Source organism: Cavia porcellus, unplaced genomic scaffold (genome assembly GCF_034190915.1).
Source record: "Cavia porcellus strain 051 isolate PalLab524CR breed Dunkin Hartley unplaced genomic scaffold, mCavPor4.1 scaffold_19, whole genome shotgun sequence".
NCBI lineage: Eukaryota > Metazoa > Chordata > Mammalia > Rodentia > Caviidae > Cavia > Cavia porcellus.
This window is the reverse complement of record NW_026947502.1, coordinates 34,129,542-34,150,204: the sequence shown is the minus strand read 5'-3', so window position 1 is coordinate 34,150,204 and position 20,663 is coordinate 34,129,542. Positions and strand designations below refer to the sequence as shown.

The window sequence follows — 20,663 nt, the reverse complement described above, 5'->3', positions numbered from 1 at the left end:
CCCACCCCACACAGGGCAACCACCCTTCTGCTTTCCGTGCTTGCAGATTTGACTATTGGTGTGTTACCTCACGTACGTGGAATCTTATGAGTTGTCTTTCTGTGCCTGTTTTCTTTAGCTTCTTTCTGTCTCTTTGAGTTTTGTCTATGTTATTGCATATGTCAGAATTTCCTTCCTTTCTAAGGCTGATTAATAGTTTTTTCTATGTACAAGGTACAATTAAAATATATGATGAATGTTTAAATTAAAAAAAAAAAACTATTACAGTAAAGCATTTCACCATTAAACCTCCTCAAAATACTCCCTCTAGCTTCAAATATGTATATCCCAACATTCTTGTCACTTTCTGGGGTTAGTTCTGGAGTCCTCTGTAGTGAGTGTCTTTAGTCACTCTGTCATAGCTGTCTCTATGTCCTGAATTGAATCAAAACTTTAAGGGACATTTTGTCAAGTAAAAACTTTATAGTGTGTCTTCACCTTATTCATTGGGTCTGACATTATGGCTTTTTCCTCTAGTCAAAATGGCCAGGAAAGGTAAATTTTTAAAAATGGTTAAATATTGGTATATTTTACATATACATGATGGTCATATTCATCATAGGGAATTTGTTCCATACATGATGTGTCTTGATTTTTTTCCCCAATTCCCTCACTCCAACTCTTCTTCTTCTCCTTACTTAAAAAGCTGTTTCTATTTTTCTTCTTTTCTTATATTTTTCTTTTCCTTTCCTTTCTCCCCTGCACCTCCTCCCTATTGAACATTATTGTTCCAATTTGAATATTTTCTTCCTATTTTAAATCAATCAGGACACCGAGACAGCTGGGACAGCACAACTGAAGACAGGAGAGAGAATTTCTAGAAGTGCTTCCAAATGATGGAGTAAGTGTGTTTGAAGCAAGGGAAAGTGTTTTCAGTGGATTAATGGTAATGTGTGTTTTACTGTAATCATTTTTTAGTATCTAAATATTCGCTGTATCTTTTTATCACATTTCACACCTGCCATGTCTTGTCTGTCCATTCACCTATCCACATTTGGGTTCTCTCCATTTTTGGGTTATCGTGAGCAATGCTACTGAGAATGAGGATATACAAATATACATTTGAGTCCTTTTTTTGTAATTCTTGTGGGAATATACCCAGAAGTAGAAATTCTGGATCATATGGGAGTTCTATTTTAAAATTTCTGATCAACTGCCATACTGTTTTCCCTAGTAGCTGTAGCATTTTACTGAATATATGCATAATTATTATCACTTACATTTAGTGATATATAATTCATTAAAGATTCAAATATTTTACAGAATATCCTTTAGATATTCTTTGCATGCTTCCTTTTGATCCTTATCCATAGAATTTTCTTTGGAGTCATCCTTGCCTTATCTTATTCCTCCATATCCAGGATCCAAACAGTGAGAAATTGTGTCTACGCTGCCTTAGACAAGCGTCCAGCATCCCATCAGTTCTTAAAAATTCTACTGCCGGTCTTGCTCATCTGTGCTCCCCACAGAAGCCAGAATGATCCTTCTAAAACCTATCAGATCATGTCATTCATCTGCTGGAAACTTCCCGAAGCTTTTCCCATTTCTGAAACCTGAAGGCCTGGCCATGGGTTGTGAAGCCCTTCAGCATCTCACCTGTCCCCCTGTCCTCACTTCCAGTCATCCCCTCCCTCGTCCCTGGTCCCACCAGCTCTTCCGGCGTGTCCTTGCTTGCACATTCCCACTGAATGTTTCTCCGCTCTGAACAACCCCTACTTTCATCCTTGCTTCTAGTCTGGGATGCACGGCCTGGGCCCTGCTTTCTTTACTTTGCTAAAATATAAAGAAAAAAATGCTTTTCCAGATGACCCTGAGTAAGCCTATAAACTAGCTCCCAACTCACCTGCTACCTTTCTCTTGCCCTGCTTGGTTTTCTTCATCGTATTTATTTCCACCAACCATATTTGCCTGTTCCCTATTCCATAAGAAGGCAGCTCCACGAGAAGTAGAACCGTGTGCATTTTGTCAACTCTGTATTAACAAAACCTTTAAAAAGAGCCTAGCACATACAGGCACTCCTACATTATTGTTAAATGCGTGTTTGTCCCTGAATTTTTACATAGTAGTTATGATCTTAAAAAAGAAGACTTCAAGTCAAACTTCTTTGTTCCCAAAATGGAACCTTGTTGAATTAGTTTGGGGATTTTACTTAACATGAACCTCATTTCCCTCATCTAAACAATGAGGATAAATAATAACCCCTACCCTGTAAAGTTATAGCTGAAGATTGACTGAACTAACCCATACTGTGTGCTAATCACTGTATGTGCACAGCGTAAGTGATCAAAAGTTGCTTTATTGGGGCTGGGGATTTAGCTCAGCAGCATAAGCACCTGCCTTGCAAGCAGGCAGTCGTGAGTTCGATCCCTGGTACCGATAAAAACAACAACAAAAAAAAAAGCCAAAAAAAAAAAGTTGCTTTATTATACTGATATTGCTGTTCCTTTGATTTATGCCTTTTTTTTCTCTTTCCTTGGTCTTGCTTCATATAAATAATAGAAAGTTTTAAAAATCCAGTGTTAGAATGTGTCAAGGTTTATGTCGGTGGCCCCAGGCCTCATGTGTTTGCACTGTGCATTTGTGATTGGTTTATTGTCTAGCACTTGGATTGATGGTGTCAGTACTACACTCACCTAGCGGTGGAGCCAGCATACAATGTAGTGGCAGGAAAAAGGCGTGTTTGACTCTCTTGCTGGTTTCCACCTTGCTGTTTGCAGCTGCAGTGAACTGTGCCCTGCCATGCCACCCTGCCTTGGAGCCAACTGAGTATGGACTGAAACTTACAAAAACTGTAAGAAATAAACCTTTCCCTTCTCAACTGTGGGCATCAGGTATTTTGTCCCAGCGACGAGTAAAAAGTAACTCAGACAGAATGATTTTCATTTTAATGGTTTAATGAAATCAACCCCAAGTGGGTGAAGTCCAAGTGTTTGTCTCTTCATTATATATGTTACAATGACCCCACTTTGTATACTCTTTAAATTCATAGTTTTTATTTGCCATTGTTATATATGATGTATTTTGGATTGGTCTTTTATTCGGATGGCTAGGTGAGAGGACTGAAAGTGTATGTGGCCTCTCTCCACGTGGCAGGCCCAGCACTTCCAGCTGCCTCCAGTGCTCCAGTCCAACGTTGGCGTTTCTGCTTTGGTTTTCTGGTTGAATTGGAAGCTGATAAAGGGCTGGAGGAACTAGAAAGAAGGAGGATTAGCTCAGTGGCTAGACAGACCTGGGGAAGAACAACAGTACTGACACTTTCTCACTATGGGATCTCAGTCATGTTATTTAACCTCTTGAATGTCAGCGTTCTTGTTTAAAAGGTGACTGGCCTACCTCAGAGTGTGGCTGAGAAGACTGGAGATAGTGTCTGAAGCGTGTCTGGTATGATCTGTGGTATGTGGTAAGTGTTCTTTAGTTGCAGGCAGATGCTTTCTGCCCTTTGGAGACTAATTAATGAGGGCAAGGGTTAATGTCAAGGTCCAGTTTGAACATTTTAGGAAATGCATGTTTATTCAGTGTCCTTGTATGCTGAGAGATAGGTTTCCTCCCTGCGACTTCCCCTTCTAGAGGGCAGTCTAACTTGATTTAAACACCATCAGGCGAAAAAGCTCCCTTTCCTTCCTGTCATACCCTTCATGTGATGGTGTACGCATGAGTCTTGTGCCAGTAAATGCTTTGCCCAAGATTACTGGGTCTGAAGTTTCATGGTGGCTGGAATGAAAACACATGTGATGGTCATTTGTAGTCTGGGTAAGTGTCCTGTGAAAATAAACCTCCAAGTTTTATCTCAGAAAGACTGTGCAAGTCTTTCTTCCCTTCTTTTCCTCATTTAAAAAGCACTATTTATCTTAGAGCTGAGAGAAAGCTCAGTGAGCCATAGAGTTTTTCAGTGTGTGATACCTGGGCAAGCAGGCAGGAGGGACATGTGGTTTGTCTGGGAAGAAGTAAGAATTGTTAATCTTATTGAGATCTGAGGCAAGGAGAAAGACCAGGGAGATGAGAAAGAAAGAAAATAAAAGAATGATACATATTACATGATTTATAATGATATCACAGTGAGTAAATTTAGAGACAGATGTGAGTGCTAAGATTTCAAATAAATATTTTTGGCCTAGAAATCTTTATTTGCAATTGTTTCCTACATTACTAAGTGTTATAAAACCAATTAAAGCTGAGTTAAGGGAAAAAAGAAAAGGAAAGGAATATGTGCCCGGTTATTTCCCTCCCTCTCAGCTCTGCTTTCTTACTGCTGGGCCTCCAGGAGTGATAGAATAGCCACCATACTATCAGCAGTAAAATCAGACCTTCTTTTTCCTAATAATTCCAACAAAACGTAGAGTCCAGCTTCATGTGCTAGGCTCAAATCATAAGCTAAATCAGTGATTCCCAGAGGAATTACACTGGTTCCAGGACACCTCATGGCTACCAAAATCCATGGATGCTCAAGTCTATCATAAAATGGTATAGTATTTACATAAAACCTGTGCGTATTCAGCTATGGGTCATTATAATACCTAATTAATGTAGACACTATGTAAATAATTGTTATACTGTATGGTTTAGGGAATAATGATTAGGGGAACATGACCACATGTGTTATTATGGACACAATCATGGAAGGCCTAAATACAGAGTACCTGAGAAAAACATGAGGCAAACAAAACTCAAAAGACTGTTAGAGAGACTGAGAACCTGGGAAATGGCACAAAGCTACAGCAGGACATCCCTGAACATTATTGCATTTGCGTGAATTCAGTATAGTGCTCGGTGCGTGACAAATTCAAATGTTGCTTTTTGCAAATATTTTTGATTGTAGATAGGTTGAATTCATTAATGTGAATTCTATGGAAATGGAGGGCTGAGCGATGTGCTATTTGGGCAGCCATGGTTGTATGTCCAGCTGTAGAGGGATCTGTTCTCCTGAGTTATGTGGGCTGACAGAGAGAAAGAAGTGGCTCCTCAAAGGAAAATCAGGGTGGATTGAGCAGAGGAAAAAAAACAAGAAAAAAAGAAACGAAAAGAATCTTGAGTAGGCAAAAGCCACAGGTCTCTGCTCCGTTTATGATGTGCTGATGTTTGTTCATCTGAACATTTTCCTTTTGCACATGAAAGTGCACTTCATGAAAAGCTTGAGACAAACGCAAACCCCCACCCTTCATCAGAATATAATTATAATATATCACTTTTTATAATTTTGCTGCAATCTATTGTACATACCACAAATAGGAGACTTGTACATGACTACTGAATTTTAGTTCAATAAAAGGTTTGTGCCATCTGAATTATACCTCTGCATACAAGATGGGACACATTAACTTAATTAATGTAGGATGCAGTATCATAGGCCATTGCCCTGGGAATTTATCTTGTTTTGTGCCCAGAGAGAGAAACTGGGCATCATTTTTAAACAGTCAATTTCCAATTATCCATGCTAATAGAAGAACACAGAATGTGGAGACTCTGAATACTGTTTCTATTTGGTTTCAGAAGTGCATGTGATTTTTAAAAAATTTTTCTACCTGAGTTATTTGTCTTGCTTTGACTTAGCTACCACTAAAAAGAGGTTACATTATTTGGGAGCTGTATTTTCTTTTTCATGGCTTACAAAATGTGAAATATTTTTCACTTGTGTGATTTTTTTTCATTTCTAATTTTAAACTAATTTTAGAACGACAAAATAATACAAAATAGTATAGGGCATTCCCTTATATCTCTTACTCCTTTTACATTAATGTTAATATCATACATAACCATAGAATAAACCTGGGAAACTAATATTTATAAATACTATTAACTAGTTATGATTTAGATTTAAAGTGTTCTTCAGAAGGCTGAGTTGGAGACTTAGTCTCCAGTTCAGCAATGTTAGAAGTGTGACATTTGCAAGCTAATTGGATTATGAGCCCTCTAATTCATCAGCGGGTTAATCTGCAAATGAATACATAATTTCATGGCGTTGTTAGGAGGTGATAGAAACCTAGAAGGTTGGGTCTAGTTGAGGGAGTGGTCTTGGGGATGTGACCTCGTTGACTCACGTGTCCCTGGCCCCTTCCTCTCTGGCTCCCTGGTTGACTGTCTGATTCTCTGCTTCCTGGCTGCAGTGAGGTTGGCAGCTTTCCTCCACCATCCCCTGCCACTGCCTTGCCACAGTCTGAAATACAGCAGAGTCAGTTGATCATAGGCTGAAACCTCTGAGGCCATGAACAAAAATCAAATTTCCTCCTTTAATTTGTTCATCTCAGATACCCTGTCAAAGCAATAAAAACAAAAACAAAAAACCAGACTAACATTGAACAGGACTATAGAATTTATTTGGATTTCATCAGCCTTCTACCAAGGCCATTTTTTAAAAAATTTTTTGCTCCACACTCCTACATTCAGTTGTTATCTTTAGCATCCTCCAGTTCTTAATATTTCCAGTTTTTCTCATTTTTCATGATCTTGACATGTCTGAGGAATACTGATCAGTTACTTTTGTGTAGAATGCCCTCAATTTGAGTTTGTCTGATGTTTCCTTCTGCTTGGAATAAGGTCACATATTTTTGGTAAAAACACCACAGAAATGAGTTATGTTCTCCATGCATATCAAAAGGTTCATACTATCAATAAATATGTCTGATGACTGGTACTGTTGACCCTCATTACTTGGATAAGGTGGTTTTCTACTAGGCTTAATCATAATAAAGTTTTTCATCCTTGCTTTTATACTTAACGAATATATTATGGCAGATACTTGGAGATTATATAAACTGATCCATGTAGTTTTATCATCCATTAGTAGATCTTGTTTGCAACAATTTGTATCATAGTGTTTGCCTATGACGAGCTTCTGTTTCCTTCCTTCCTTCTGCATTTATTAGTTACAATTCTATTGTAAAGAAGAGCTATCTTTCTCGTATTTATTTGTTTAATTTTTCTATGGGTTAACCTGATACTATCGTTATTTTGTTTATAGAAGTTTTTGGGTCTTGAGCATTAAGAGCTCCCTCAGATTGTACTCTATTGTTTTATTTATTTATTCAGTAGACTTTTAAAGAACACTTTTAGGTTAACAGAAAAATTGAGCAGAACACATAGAGATTTCCCATGTACCCTCTGTCTCTACCATGAACAGCTCCCACCCATTTATCCACATCCTCTGCTAGAGTGGTACATATGTTACAACTGATGAACATATGTAGACATAGTTATTACTCAAAGTCTATAATTTGCATTAGGGTTCATTCTTGATGTAATTTTGTGGGTTTTGCCGAATGTGTTAAAATAAGTATCTATCAATGTAACTTCAGCCAGAATAGTTTTACAGCCCTAAAAATACTTTGTGCTCTGCCCATTCATTCTTTTTTCCTTCTACTTTCCTGGAAATCACTAATATTTTTACTATCCATAGATTTCATTTATAGTGCCATGTGGCTACAATCCTGCTATGTGTAGTCTTTTCAACTGGTTTCTTCTTTCAACTAGAATTATATACTTAATTTTTTCCTGTGTCTCTTCATGCATTCATAGCTCATTTCTTTTTAGTGCTCAATAACATTCCATTGTCTGGATTTACCATATTTTATTTATCCAAGCCCCATTCTTTCGACAAACCCATATTCTTTTGAAACACCTCATTATGTTCTGCCATTAAACAGTGTTCCTGGCTTATCTTGTATTATCCTTGCCCTAGCACTAGAATGAACCTCTGTTCAAGGACTCCAACTTTATTGTAGAATAATATTTTGAAGTCAAGGCCTTGGTCTAGGTGTTCTCATTGCTTCTGGGATGTGATTATTTTGGGTTTTTTTCCTCCACAGGCAGAGCTAGGAAATATATGTATATATACTAATCCACATCCTTATACTCATCTATATTTCTTGAACAGTGGTCATGATGGCGAGATTAAAGCTATGTAGAACCCAGAAAGATTTGTTTTCTTTCCCTAGAGTCTATTCTTACAGAAAGATGCTCAACCTGACAGAAACGGGGAACATGGCTGAGTCTTTATGTGTCAGACTTCTTCCAGCGTGGAACGGGTGGTGTTTCATTCTGGCAAGGGTTGATGTTTCATATTTACCTTTCCCATCTGCAAAGTCTCAGCCAGTTCCACTGTACTATGGGTCAGTGTTACCTTCCTTGCTTTGGTAAAGGAGGTATGGCATATACAGCACACTGTGGGATCCTGTTAGGATTTAAATACAAAGTGTCCTCCAAGAACTCACGTGTTGAGGTTTCTAACTTCCATACTGGATTAACCCATGATGACTTCAGTTCTAACACACTTTTGGGAAGTGACTAGATCATGAGGGTTCTAATTTCATCAGTGGACCTCATCATCTGATGGCATTATTGGGAGGAGATGGCAACTGGTTGTGGAGCCCAGTTGAAAGGAATGGAGCACGGGGGAGTGACCTTAAAGATTAGATCTGGTCCCCTTTCTTCTTCTCTAGCTTCTCTCTCTCTCTCTCTCTCTCTCTCTCTCTCTCTCTCTCTCTCTGCTTTCTGGCTGCAATAAGATGTGCAACTCTCCTCTGTGCAACCCATCTGCTGTGATGTTCCTGCATCACAATCGGTCTTAAGTATGAAGTTGTCCAACAATAGACTGAAGTATCTGAAATTGTGGGCAGTAAAAGGCTGACTAACCCAGATCCACTGACCCTTTCATATTCTGCACCATCCCAAAGCTGATAGCCTGATTTAGGATTGGAACAACATTGTAAAAATGTAGTTGGGATGCTAGTTAGGGATAACAGCCTGCAAAGATAAGGCAACATCTTGTAACTGAATATATCCCTCACACCACTCGGGGCATTGGCCATTGTGTGGCACGGTGTCTCCAGAAGATAGAATGAAGTGTCTAAGAATCAAGGAGTGACATGCTCATCATCACTCCCAGTGGCCTGTTGGGGGAATCTGCATTTTCTAGTCACAACTTCATTCTATCAATTTAGAGGCCCTAGGTTGCAAGAGGAAGTCCAAGTTACACAAAAGATGTTCTTCTAAACTTTAAGCTATGGTTGTTGCCTTGTTACTTCAGGTTTCTTGTTCCAGGACACTATCAGGCACAGAAAGGAGTAATTTACTATTGTCATCATGAGGAGGTAGGTCTTCTGCTATCTAATGTAAGTAAGGAAAAGTTGTTTTTAACTCAAGCGTTCCTGGAGTTCTTGATATGTCCATGATTAATTACCACCATAAATGGACAAACACAACAGTCATAGCATGGTAAAGGCATGTTGATCAGGCATTCAGACTCCTCAAGAATATGGATCTAGGACACCATATAGTAGGTGACTTACTGAGAGGGGAAGAACAAGAAATAGCCATAACCTCAAAATCATCATCATCAGCAGCAGAAACTAAGTGATTCTCCTCTTACATGATTTCCCAACACTGTGCCTGGTCAGAACTCTGGAAAAACCATGGGTGGTTGAAGGGGCCTTATTGTGACAAACAAACAAATACACATGGTGGCACTTATTGGGAGACTATCCTTTGGCATAAATGTCTGGAATGGTTATCTCCATTCTGGCAGTCAGTAGCCAAACGCAGTGAAGGATCAAAAGGCCAGCCTCCCTGGGAAGTGGAAAAGGGCACCAACTCTTTGTGTTGAAGTTCACTGGGGATTAGACTGCAGCTGGTGTCCTGGGGACCACAGCCTAGCTTGGCTTTTCCTACTTGCACTCTTCTGCTTCGCTTTCCTCAAAACATTCTCTGAATAAGTCATTAATTCATGAATCCTGGACTTAGGGTCTGCTTTTAGAGGAAAAACCTAAGACAATATTGATTGGTGATATTCATTCAATTAAATGTCATATTTTCTTGATGTTAAATATTTCCACATAACATGAATTTTAAAGGTTAAATGGTATTCTATTATATAATTGTACTTCGTCGAAGAAGTCCTTTATTTCTAAACAAAAAAATTGTTTCCCAGTTTTTACTCTTATAAATGCTATAGAGAACAACATCGTTGGTGAAAAATCCTTGTAAACAGTCTTAATTAGCTTTTTTTGGTAAGATTCTTATGAAAGAAGACACAAAGTTAAAGGTCACAAACATGTTTTATATCTTCATGTAAATATCATAAGCTTGAAGATCATTCCAGTTTAAAGCCCAGAAACAGTACAATAGAGCAGCTTTTCTCCACATTTGCCAGACAGAAAGTACTGATTAAAAATGTCTCTGTGAATTTAGTAGATGACTTATTATTTTAATGTGCTTATTTGGGTCACTAAGCAGGAGCTGCATTTATAGTTTAGCAATTGGAATTCCTGTAGTGAGTTGCCTTTTCAAGGCTTTTGTCTATTGTCCCTTCCTTTTCTCACTAATTATTTTGAGCTTTCTTTGTAATTAATTCCAAATACATGGAACTTTCAATTGTAGATATAAAGAACAACTTCTATCTTGAGTAGAATGTTAGATAAGGAGTAGCATGAGCCTTTCCTCTCATTTTATGGAAGAAACTGAGTCCCAGGGACAACGAGAAAAATACGGTTTTGAGCCAGGCTTTGTAATTATCCATAGAGTTCTATTTCTTCTGTCTTCATTGGCAGCTAGAGCTGAGAAGAACCAAATAGCCAGAATGACAATGATTGGCCAGTCATCATAAAGGGGATTAAGGTGCTGTATATTCCCTGTTTCTTGTGAATAATGATTTAGCATGAACTGAGCTTTAAGTAGAGCCAGATTTGGTTGAAAGCAGTATATATGCCTGGTGCCCCCTTGTCACAATCCCGTGGGGAATTGTTGTGAGTGCCACCACTCCTGTAAACAAAGATACTGAAATGGACAAGAGGGTGGAACATTATGGAGCTCATATAACTATTCCCTGGTAGAACTGAGGGCCAGATCCAGGTTCCCCAACACAGAGTGTGTATGGCAGTATAACAGTAAGATTATACTGTTTCCGTTACAATCCCATGTTGAGAGCCTTTGGAAGAACTCAAATAATTACATACAACTATAACCTGAAACACAGCCACCACTTGTTTCCTCTGTGTTTGTTCTCATTCCTCCTTTTGTTCCTGCTAAATGTATTCTGTGCATCCAATTCTGTAACTTGATTGTTTTTTTTTTTTTTTACTCCATGTCACCCCATGTTGCTTTATGGATTTTATACCCATCATTTTAATGCTTTGCATAATATTCCTGTGTTAGGCAGATGCTAACTTGAATTCAGTGTTCTTTCACTGAAGATGTTGGGAGATATTCCGAGGACACCCTGCTGTCTCCCCTGCAATTCTTCCTGGATGGATAATTTCCCTTGCATTTCATGCACTGAGTGAAATGAAACAAATTTAACTTGCAGATTGCCTAAGGGTGTCTTTCTTACTTGTAGACATCTGTAAATTATACATGCATATATGGGTAGCCAGGCAAATTCTTTGTAATGGTTTGACCTTAAGGAAAATCTAGTAGAGATCACTGTGTAAGTGGATAAAATTTCTTTTCCATACCACAGTGTCTCAGTCTATAAAGCAGTGAACTGAACTGCTGTGTGAGCCTCAGGTGTGAGACTTTAGTATGAACTGTATGATAAGTTGAAAAGTAACTTATAAGAATGCCATGGGCAGACACTAGGCATTGTGAATTTTACATAGTTCTTAAACTTTCCTCTAGTCCTAAGAAGAAAGCACACCATTATCATTCCCATTTTATAGAAAGGCACTGGACCAATAGGAATTAATAAGCTCATCTGCGAGCCCACAGATAGAAGGAAGTAGCCATAGCACTAGTGTTTGAAACGGGGTATTTAATAAAACCTTAGAGTGCTGTGTTTTTGGCACAATGATAGAAGTTTATGTTTTCCTATGGGTCTTGGAAGACTCTCTAGGATCATTTTGCCTTAAGATGACAATTTTCTTTCAAATATACAAGACGCTCCAACAAATCATGAGTAAAATATCAATACTTTGCTTTAAAAATAAACTAACAGAGATATCTGGGAAGACAGCAGAGCAGTAAACAGCAGTAAGTCAGGATTTGGAATCCAGATACTGGAATATAGCAACTTGGGAAAGAAAAAGAAGATGAATCTCTGGGACCTGAGAAGGATCTGAAGGTTGAATTAGAGCCCACAGGGAAAGTGAAGAGACAGACATCATGTAGAAAAAGGAGAGAGCTAAGTGCACTATCTTTCCAACTCTGGGCTCATGATGTGTAAGAGGAGGCTCATATCTATAGAGACACAATGAGGGCAGGTGACTCCAGCGACATCTAGGGAGAAATGCAACAGTGGAACAGAACAGTGGATGCCATGAGCTACACCAATTGGTGAATGATTCCAGTTCAAGCATCCCTTAGAGAGAGAGCTTGGCCATTATGCCATTTTAGGGAGGGTACAACTGAATCCATGCTGGAAGTAGCCATGAGTTAGCTTCCTCTCAGGGCTCCCTGTGACTGGGTAAGACACAACTGTGGGAGACATCCAGGGTCAGGGAGCTGACATCAGGCCAGCAAGAAACTCCAGAGTGTTGAAAACTCAACTGTACAATCAGAGACCAGAATCAGCCTAGAGGTCTGTGGAACTGAGAGCACCAGAATTGGCACCTCATCCTAATCCTACTGCATGCTTTCTGGGATCACCCAGCACATACTTGTGCTTTGTTTGCCTCCTTTGCCTACCAGTGATAGTGGAGACATGCTCTGAATTGGATATGACCACAAAACTGCAGACCCTGGTAGATAATCACAGGCTTGAAATCTCTTTTTCCTTTTTTTCTTTTGTCTATTTTTTTGTGATTGTGAACTTTTTTTTCAGTTTTGTGACTATGAACATTTTAAAGTATTTTGTCTAGATCTTATTTCTATTTTTTCTATCCTTTCCTCCTGTCTTATTCACCAGTTTCCCAAAGCTTACATAATATCATCCTTTGCCATTTTGTTTTCCTTCTAATCTATTTCTCTTGTTTTATTTCTTTATTTTTTCTCTTATCCCTTTAAAATTTTCTTTCATAACAGTAAACTCACTCTCTTGAGAGGATATTTACTATATATAGTTTTCTGATTTACTTTAGGTTTTGTTATACAACTGTAAATCTTGCACTTCTGGTTACAGGTGGCTAATTAACAGTTACCACACTTTGTCATTTTCTAGGCTGTGCTTGATGCTATTGTTATTGCTGAATGTACTACTTTTGCCATGGTGACATCATTCTTGTGATCAGTAGTTCTTCCTTGTATGCCAATACTGAGATTTCAGAGGGTTCACAAAAAGTACCATAGTGTATTAACAAAGAACTGGGTTCTAGGTGAAATAGGCAGCAATTTCTCATCCCTAATAAATTGAAGAGGCAGGGTCTTGGGACAGACTCAAAAGCCAAAATCCAGTTACATGTAGATGACATCTTAGAAAGGTAGTTATTTCCTGTGAAGGTCTTAATAATAGTAATAAAACTATATACCCTCAATAATTTACCGACATCAATGCATAAAAGAAAAAAAACAAAAAAAACAAAATGAGAAAGCATGATGTAACCCCAGACCTCCAGCTCACCCAAGGCAAATCCAGGAGACACTGAGGTGGAAGAATTCAAAAGTCACCCAGCTACACTTTCTGATACAGTATTAGTGGAAGTAACAAAGCAAATGAATGAGGCTACAGAAAAAGCAAGTCAGAAATGATTTTCAGATAACTAAAGAGGTGATGCCATAATGAAGGGCATGTTTAGTGAAGCTAGAGCAGATAAAGATTTTAAAAATTAGAGGAGCTCAGGAAAGTGATGGAAAGCATGAACTGCCAACATAGGAAAGAATGGATTCCAGAAAACAGATTCAAACAGATATTCACGAGATTAAAAATTCTATTGAAAATTTATGCAGCAAAATCAACTGGTGTGAAAACAGAGTATCAAAAATAGAAGATAAATCTGCAATTGGAGCTCATCAAATGCAAGACTTATTAAAAATAGCAAGAGGCCATGAAAAATAAATCTGACAGCTGATATGATGATGCAATGAAGAATAACATAAGATTTATAATAATCAATGCAAAATCAGAAGGTATACAAAGGACATATAAAAATCTGTTCACAAAAATAATAGCAGAAAACTTCCCAGCACAGAGAAAGATTTAATTACAAAAAGTGAAGCACGCAGAACTCCAATTAACCATAATCAGAAAAAACTAGCCATATAATAGACAAGACTCCAGAAATTCAACACAATTACAGAATATTAAAAGCTGTTAGAGAAATGAAACAAATCACCTATAAAGGAAAGTCTATCAGAATCACAATAGACTTCTCAACACAAATTCTCCTTGTAGGTCAAGGAGAATTTGGAGTGAAGTTTTCAAGCCTTAAAAAAAAAAAAAAAAAAAAAAACCCAACTCCCGACCCACCTTGTTACACCCCAAAAATTATCTTTCAAAATTGATGAAGAAATAAGATACTTCCATGATAAAGAATACCCAGTGAAATTCATGACCACCAAACCAGCACTCAGAAATATTCTGAAGGATATTAGACAAAGATAAAGAAGACAACAACTCCATGAATACCAACAGAATAAATTCACCAGGCAAGGCAAACAATTAAATAGAGTAAAAAAAGAAAACCAACAGGAAAATAACATGACAAGGATAAGTCAGTACATATCAATTATAACCATCAATATTAATGGTCTCAATTCATCAATCAAAAGAAATAGATTGGCATGATGAATCAAGATGCAAGACCCATAATATGTTGCATACAAGAAACACATATAACTCAAAATAAAATTCATACACTGTGAATCAAAGGTTGGAAAACAATAGTCCATTCACAAAGAATTCAAAAAAAGAAGGGGTACCTATTCTATTTGCAGACAAAGTGAATTTCAATTCAAGACTGATTGAGATACAAAGAAGGTTACTGCATCCTTGTAAAGAGAACAATTCAAGAGGAAGAGCTAACAATCAAAAAGATATATGCACCAAATAGCAGTGAACCCAACTATATAAAACAAACATTAGTGGACATGAAAAATCAAATAAGAACTAATAAAATTATAATGGGATGCTAGTACCCCACTGTCACAAATAGATAACTGGACAAAAAGTTGACAGGGAAGTATCAGAGCTGAATCAAATCTTTGAACAAATGGACTTAGTAGACATCTACAAAGTATTCCAACCCCCAACAACAGAATATACATTCTTCTCAGATGAACATGGAATTTTCTCCAAAATAGACCACATACTAGTTCATAGAATATGTTAAATAATTATAAAGAAACTGAAATTATGTTATAAAAATTTTCAGATCATAGTATAATAAAAATGGAAGTTGATAGCAAAAAACAAAAATTTAACTGATATATAGAAATTAAATAAACCCTTCTGAACAGTGGTTCACAAATGAAATTAAAGAAGAAATTAGACAGTTTCTACAAATAAATGATAATGCCAATACAACATCCTGGAACTTATGGGACACAATAACAGCAGTTCTACATGGGAACTTTATAGTGGTGATTTCTCACCTCATAACACCATGAGCTCAAATAAGTAAGCTAATGTTGAACCTAAAGCTTCTATAAAAGGAAGAGCAAGTTAAAACCAAAGCAAACACAAGTGAGGGTATATAAAGAATAGAGCAGAAATTAATGCAGTGGAGATTATTGTGATCAGAGTTTACAAGGGAGAAGATTTATAATATTCACCCAAAGAGTCAAATGTCAAAGAGTGCAGGAGATCTGTCCACACATTAGAGATACAAAGAATCTAGTTGCGGGCCTGAATCCCATGGCAATGTCCTTCATGAGTCCAGTTGAAGATGTATAGCCCATGGCAATGTCCCCCATGAGTCCAGCTGGAGGTCTAGAGCCCACAACAATGTCTCATGCAAGTCTTTATTAAGGATTTGTGCCCAAAGGTCAGTGGTGGACAGTTTGCAACAGTAGGATGAAAGATCTGTGCCAGCAGGCTGAAGGATCTACACTGGAATGAGGAAACAGTGCTCAAAGTAAGAGCCAGAGCTCTTCTGAAAACAACTGCAGCCATCCTTAGCAACAGCAAGGAACTGGGCTCCTCCAATGAGGAGACCAGTTGAGTTTGTATCAGGAAAACCAGCATGAGAAACTTCTCCAGGAGGATCAACAGTATCATGTTCCCCTCCAGGTCTGATTTTATGCTGGGGTAGTACTCCTCAGGTGAGACTTCCACACCCAGCACCACACAGTTTTAGTTCAGCTGTGTTACAATTGACCATTAATTAATCCATCACAGAGACTAAGAAAACAATACAAAGCATCAGTGAATCAAAGAGTTGGTTCTTGCAAAGAAAAAGTAAAATAGATAAACCTTAGCCAGCCTTATCAAAAAAAAAAAAAAAAAAAAAAAAGGAAAGGAAAGATTCAGATTCATGCAATTAGTAATGAAAGGAGTTAAATCATAACAGGTTATGCAGAAATCTAGAAGAGCATCAATATCTTACTTTGAGAAATTGTACTCTAACAAGGTAGAAAATGTAGAAGAAATGAACAGATTCTTGATACATATGAATTACAAAACCTGAATCAAGAAGATAAAAAAATTCTAAATAACTTAGTATCAATCAATGAAATTGAAGAGATATAAAAACTACTAACAAAAAGCCCAGCCCCCATGCACATTCAGGCCACCATCAAGACTCTCCTGTAGGTAACTACCATGGGCAGCGAGAAGCAGCCAGCCCACTCTCATATACAGGCCAGCCACCATTGAGACTCCCCTGCAGGTGCCAGTATGGGCAGGGAGAAGCCAGTCCAGCCCCCATGCATACAGTGGCCACCATCAGGACTTTCCTGTGGGTAATTAGCATGGGGAGGGAGAAGCAGCCAGCCTAGTCCCATGTACGTGCCAGCCACCATTGGGAGTCTCCCATGGGTAACCAGCATGAGGTGGGGGTAAGAGGGCAGGGAGAAGAAGCAGCTAGCCCCCGCCTACAAACCTTCTGGTCACCAGTCCCTTCAGGGACTTGTAACCAGGAGAACCAGCAAGCCACGCCTTGGTGAAGCTGTGAGTGTCTAGAGAAGCCCACCCTGTACCCCACTGCCTCCCTGGGAACATGGGTTAGGAGAGACACAAGTGCCTGACCTATCCCCTGTACCATGGATGGGTAGGCAACATGTGAAGTACCTGGGATCCCACAGAAGAACCCAGAAAATTGTCAAGACAAAGGAGGAAAAGGCAATCTCTGGCCTCCAGCCCAAACAGAAGTCCAGGAGACAGGGAGGCAGGGATATGGAATAATAAAGTGGAAGTCACACATCCGAAATTTCTGAGATGATGGCAACTGAAGTAAAGAAATGAGGCTGTAAAAGAAATCAGATCAGAAATAATAGCTCAGGTAAAAGAAGAAATGACAGACAAGAAAAAGGGTTGCTGAGCATATCTAAATAAGATACAGATTTTTTTTAAAAAAGGAGCATAGGAGAATGAAGAAAATCTTGGAAGAACAAGATAGAGAAGAATTAGAATGCATTAAACAGACTCAGAAAGATAGCCAGGAAATTAAAAGCTCCATTGAAAGCTGGCAAAATAACCTGAAAGAAACTAAAAGACCTTGAAGACAGGATGGCAGCTAGAGATCTCTTAAAGGAAAGATCTCTTAAAAATAATGAGGAACCAGGAAATGACAATTCAATGACTGCAAGATTATGCAAAGAAAAATAATTCAAAAGTGACAGGTGTCAGCAAAAAAGTAAGAGTCAATACAAATGACATAACTTATTTACAGAAGTAATAGCAGAGAACTTCCCAAGCAAGGAAAAAGGGTATGATATACAGATCAGTGAGGCACATAGAACTCCAAATAGCCATAACCAAAACAAATCTATACCCAGACATATAATAATCAAGATCCTAGGAACTCAATACAAGAAAAGAATATAAAAGCTGTTAGAGAAAAGAAACAATCACTTATAAAGGAAAATTCATCAGAATCTGGCAGACTCCTCAACTGAAACCATCAAGTCAATAAGAGTTTGGAATGAAGTATTTCAAGTCCTGAAAGAAAACAACTTCCAACCCAGATAGATGTATCTTGCAAAACAATTGTTCAAAATTAATGGAAAAATCAGATACCTCCATGGCAAAGAACAACTGAAGAAATTCATTATCACCAAACCAATCCTATAAGAATACTAAAGGACATTTGAGAGAGAGATAAAAATGACCACAGTTCCAGGAACAGTAGCAGAGTGGGATCACTGAGTTCAGGCAACTGGATGGAGGGGATAAGTCGGGAGTCAATGGCAGGAAAAAAGCATGGAAGAGATGCCCCAATGCATGCTGGGAGCAAGCGTTAATGTAGATGGCCTCAATTCACCAGTGAAAAGAAACACAGGGTGATGATTTGAACCCCAGTATTACTCTTCCCATCTTGTTCTGTCTGATTATTCTATATTCTATTTTGTTTGATAGTATCAAGTTTGAGGGTATAGGCAACAACTTTGAAGGCAATAAGATATACTATGATGCCCATTATGGTTTGACTATTATCCTTTTTTCGAAGTCCTGCAAGGTCTTCAGCATAGGTTTTATTGGTCTTGTTCTGTACTGTTTTGAACAATTCTATTATACTGGATGATATAGGCAACTCTTTTTTAAAAATAGAAAGAGCACAATGGTAACCACTTTTGATCACCTGGTATTCTATTTTGCATCATGTACTATGGCCATCCTTCTGTTCTAACTGACTCTGTTTTGCTTAGTCACATTTGGTTTTATTCTCTTCAAAAAAAGTAATAAGAACCGTGGGAGTAATAAAACCCAAAAAGTCTAATTGTTATTGTAAAAAAGAGAGGAAAGGAAGGTGGACTAAGGGATATAACTGCAGGTGTGTTCGAGTATATAGGATGGAAAACCATATTACTGAGCTTTTGTTGGATCATTGAACGGAACTGTCTCCAATTTCACTGTATGAATGTCCACTTTATATGCTTTAATTTTGCAATTTGGACAACTGTTTCTGGGAAGATAATATGTAACCTATTAACTGGTGATTTCTTACTGTATCTTTTTTTCTTGAAATACTGTATTATTTGTTCCCTTTTACTGCTTTGTTTTTTATGTCCTTTCTTTTTTTCTTTTTAAATAAAAAAAAAAGAAACACAGGGTGAGTGGGTCAAGAAACAAGATCCATCAATATGCTACATACAAGAAACACATTAACTTGAAAGAGAATTCATAGACTGAAAGTCAAAGTAGAGAAAACAATATGCAACAGGGAACCCAGAAAAATCAGGAGTAGTTTGTCCATCAACCACAGAATGGGTTGAAAAATCAGGAGTAGTTTGTCCATCAACCAAGAAAGATAATAGCATTTTTGTACAATGGAAAGCTACTCAGCCAAAAAGAAGGATAATCACGAGGTAAATGGATGCAACTTGTGATCATGCCCTTGGGTGAAATGGCTCAGATTCACATAGGTGAACATCATGTGGTCTCCCTAGTATAAAAAACTGAAGGGTCTAGTGGGATCTAAAATGTACAATAGATATTGTGAAAGTGAAATTGATAGAGAAGGAAAGGTCTAAAAAGGGAATGTGGTAGCCACTGTTAATTCCTTATTATCTTGTTTCAGAGTTCTGTTATAATTTTTGTTATTTTGCTTTGATTGGTTTATTCTGTTTGGTTTGGTTTTATTTTATTATATTTGATGGCACAGTAAACTATTTCAAAGACAACAAAATATATTACAGTAGTCATTGCTGATTTTCTATTATCTTGTTTTAAAGTCCTGTATCACTTTAATTATTTTGTTTTGGTTGGCTTTTTTCTATTCAGTTTTGTTTGATTTTATTATGTCTGATGGTAGGGGCAGCTATTTTGAAGACAACAAGAGGCATTATAGTAGCTACTGTTGATTTCCTGTTATCTTGTTTTGATGTCCTGTATAATTTTCACTGTTTTGATTGGCTTTATTCTGTTTTATTTTGTTTGGTTTTATTCTCTTACAATAAAAAATATGTATAATAATAGAAAATTACCAATAAAGGAAATTCTATATCCTGATGGATGTACTGCTGAATTCTATAAGAAATTTAGAGGCAATGTAGTGCTACTAATTTTCACACTCTTTAATGAAATTGAAAGGGAATCAATACTTACAAACTGCAAAACCAGAGAAGGACCCAACCAAAAAAAGAAAAAAAAATAGAACTATAGGCCAGTCTTCTTAATGAACATGTATACAAAAATCCTCAACAAGATACTGGCAAACAATGCAGCAAATCATCAAGAGGATTATACACCATGACCAAGCAAGATTCATTCCAGGGATGCAGATATAGTTCAACATATGCAAATCAGTAAATGTAATAACCATATATTAAGGCAACTAAGAGCAAAAACCACATGATCATTTCAATAGATGTAGAAAAAGTGTTAGACAAAGTCCAAAGCCCATTCATGATAGAAACGCTACAGAAAATTGGAATAGGTCTTTATCCAATCTGATAAAAAGCCATCTCTGTCAAAAGAGCAGCCAACATCATACTAAAAGCTTTGATTCTAAAATCAAGAATAAGAGAAGGATGCCTACTATCACCACTCCTATTCACTCTAATTCTGAAAACATTAGCCAGAGCAATTAGAAAAGAGAAAGAAATTTTAAAAAAGGATAGGAAAGGAAGAAGTTAAATTTTCATTATTCACACATGACATGATACTC

At 37.6% G+C, this 20,663-nt stretch overlaps 1 protein-coding gene and 1 long non-coding RNA gene across 2 annotated transcripts in view; both read left to right on the top strand.

Annotated features, from left to right (window-relative positions):
- Positions 1-20,663, top strand: part of Spock1 (SPARC (osteonectin), cwcv and kazal like domains proteoglycan 1) — a 666,821-nt gene that overhangs the window by 119,251 nt on the left and 526,907 nt on the right. The window lies entirely within an intron of this gene.
- On the top strand, positions 806-2,858 carry LOC134471716 (uncharacterized). The gene is made up of 2 exons (XR_010041304.1): positions 806-880; positions 1,401-2,858. It is a non-coding gene; the product is annotated as an uncharacterized LOC134471716 (long non-coding RNA).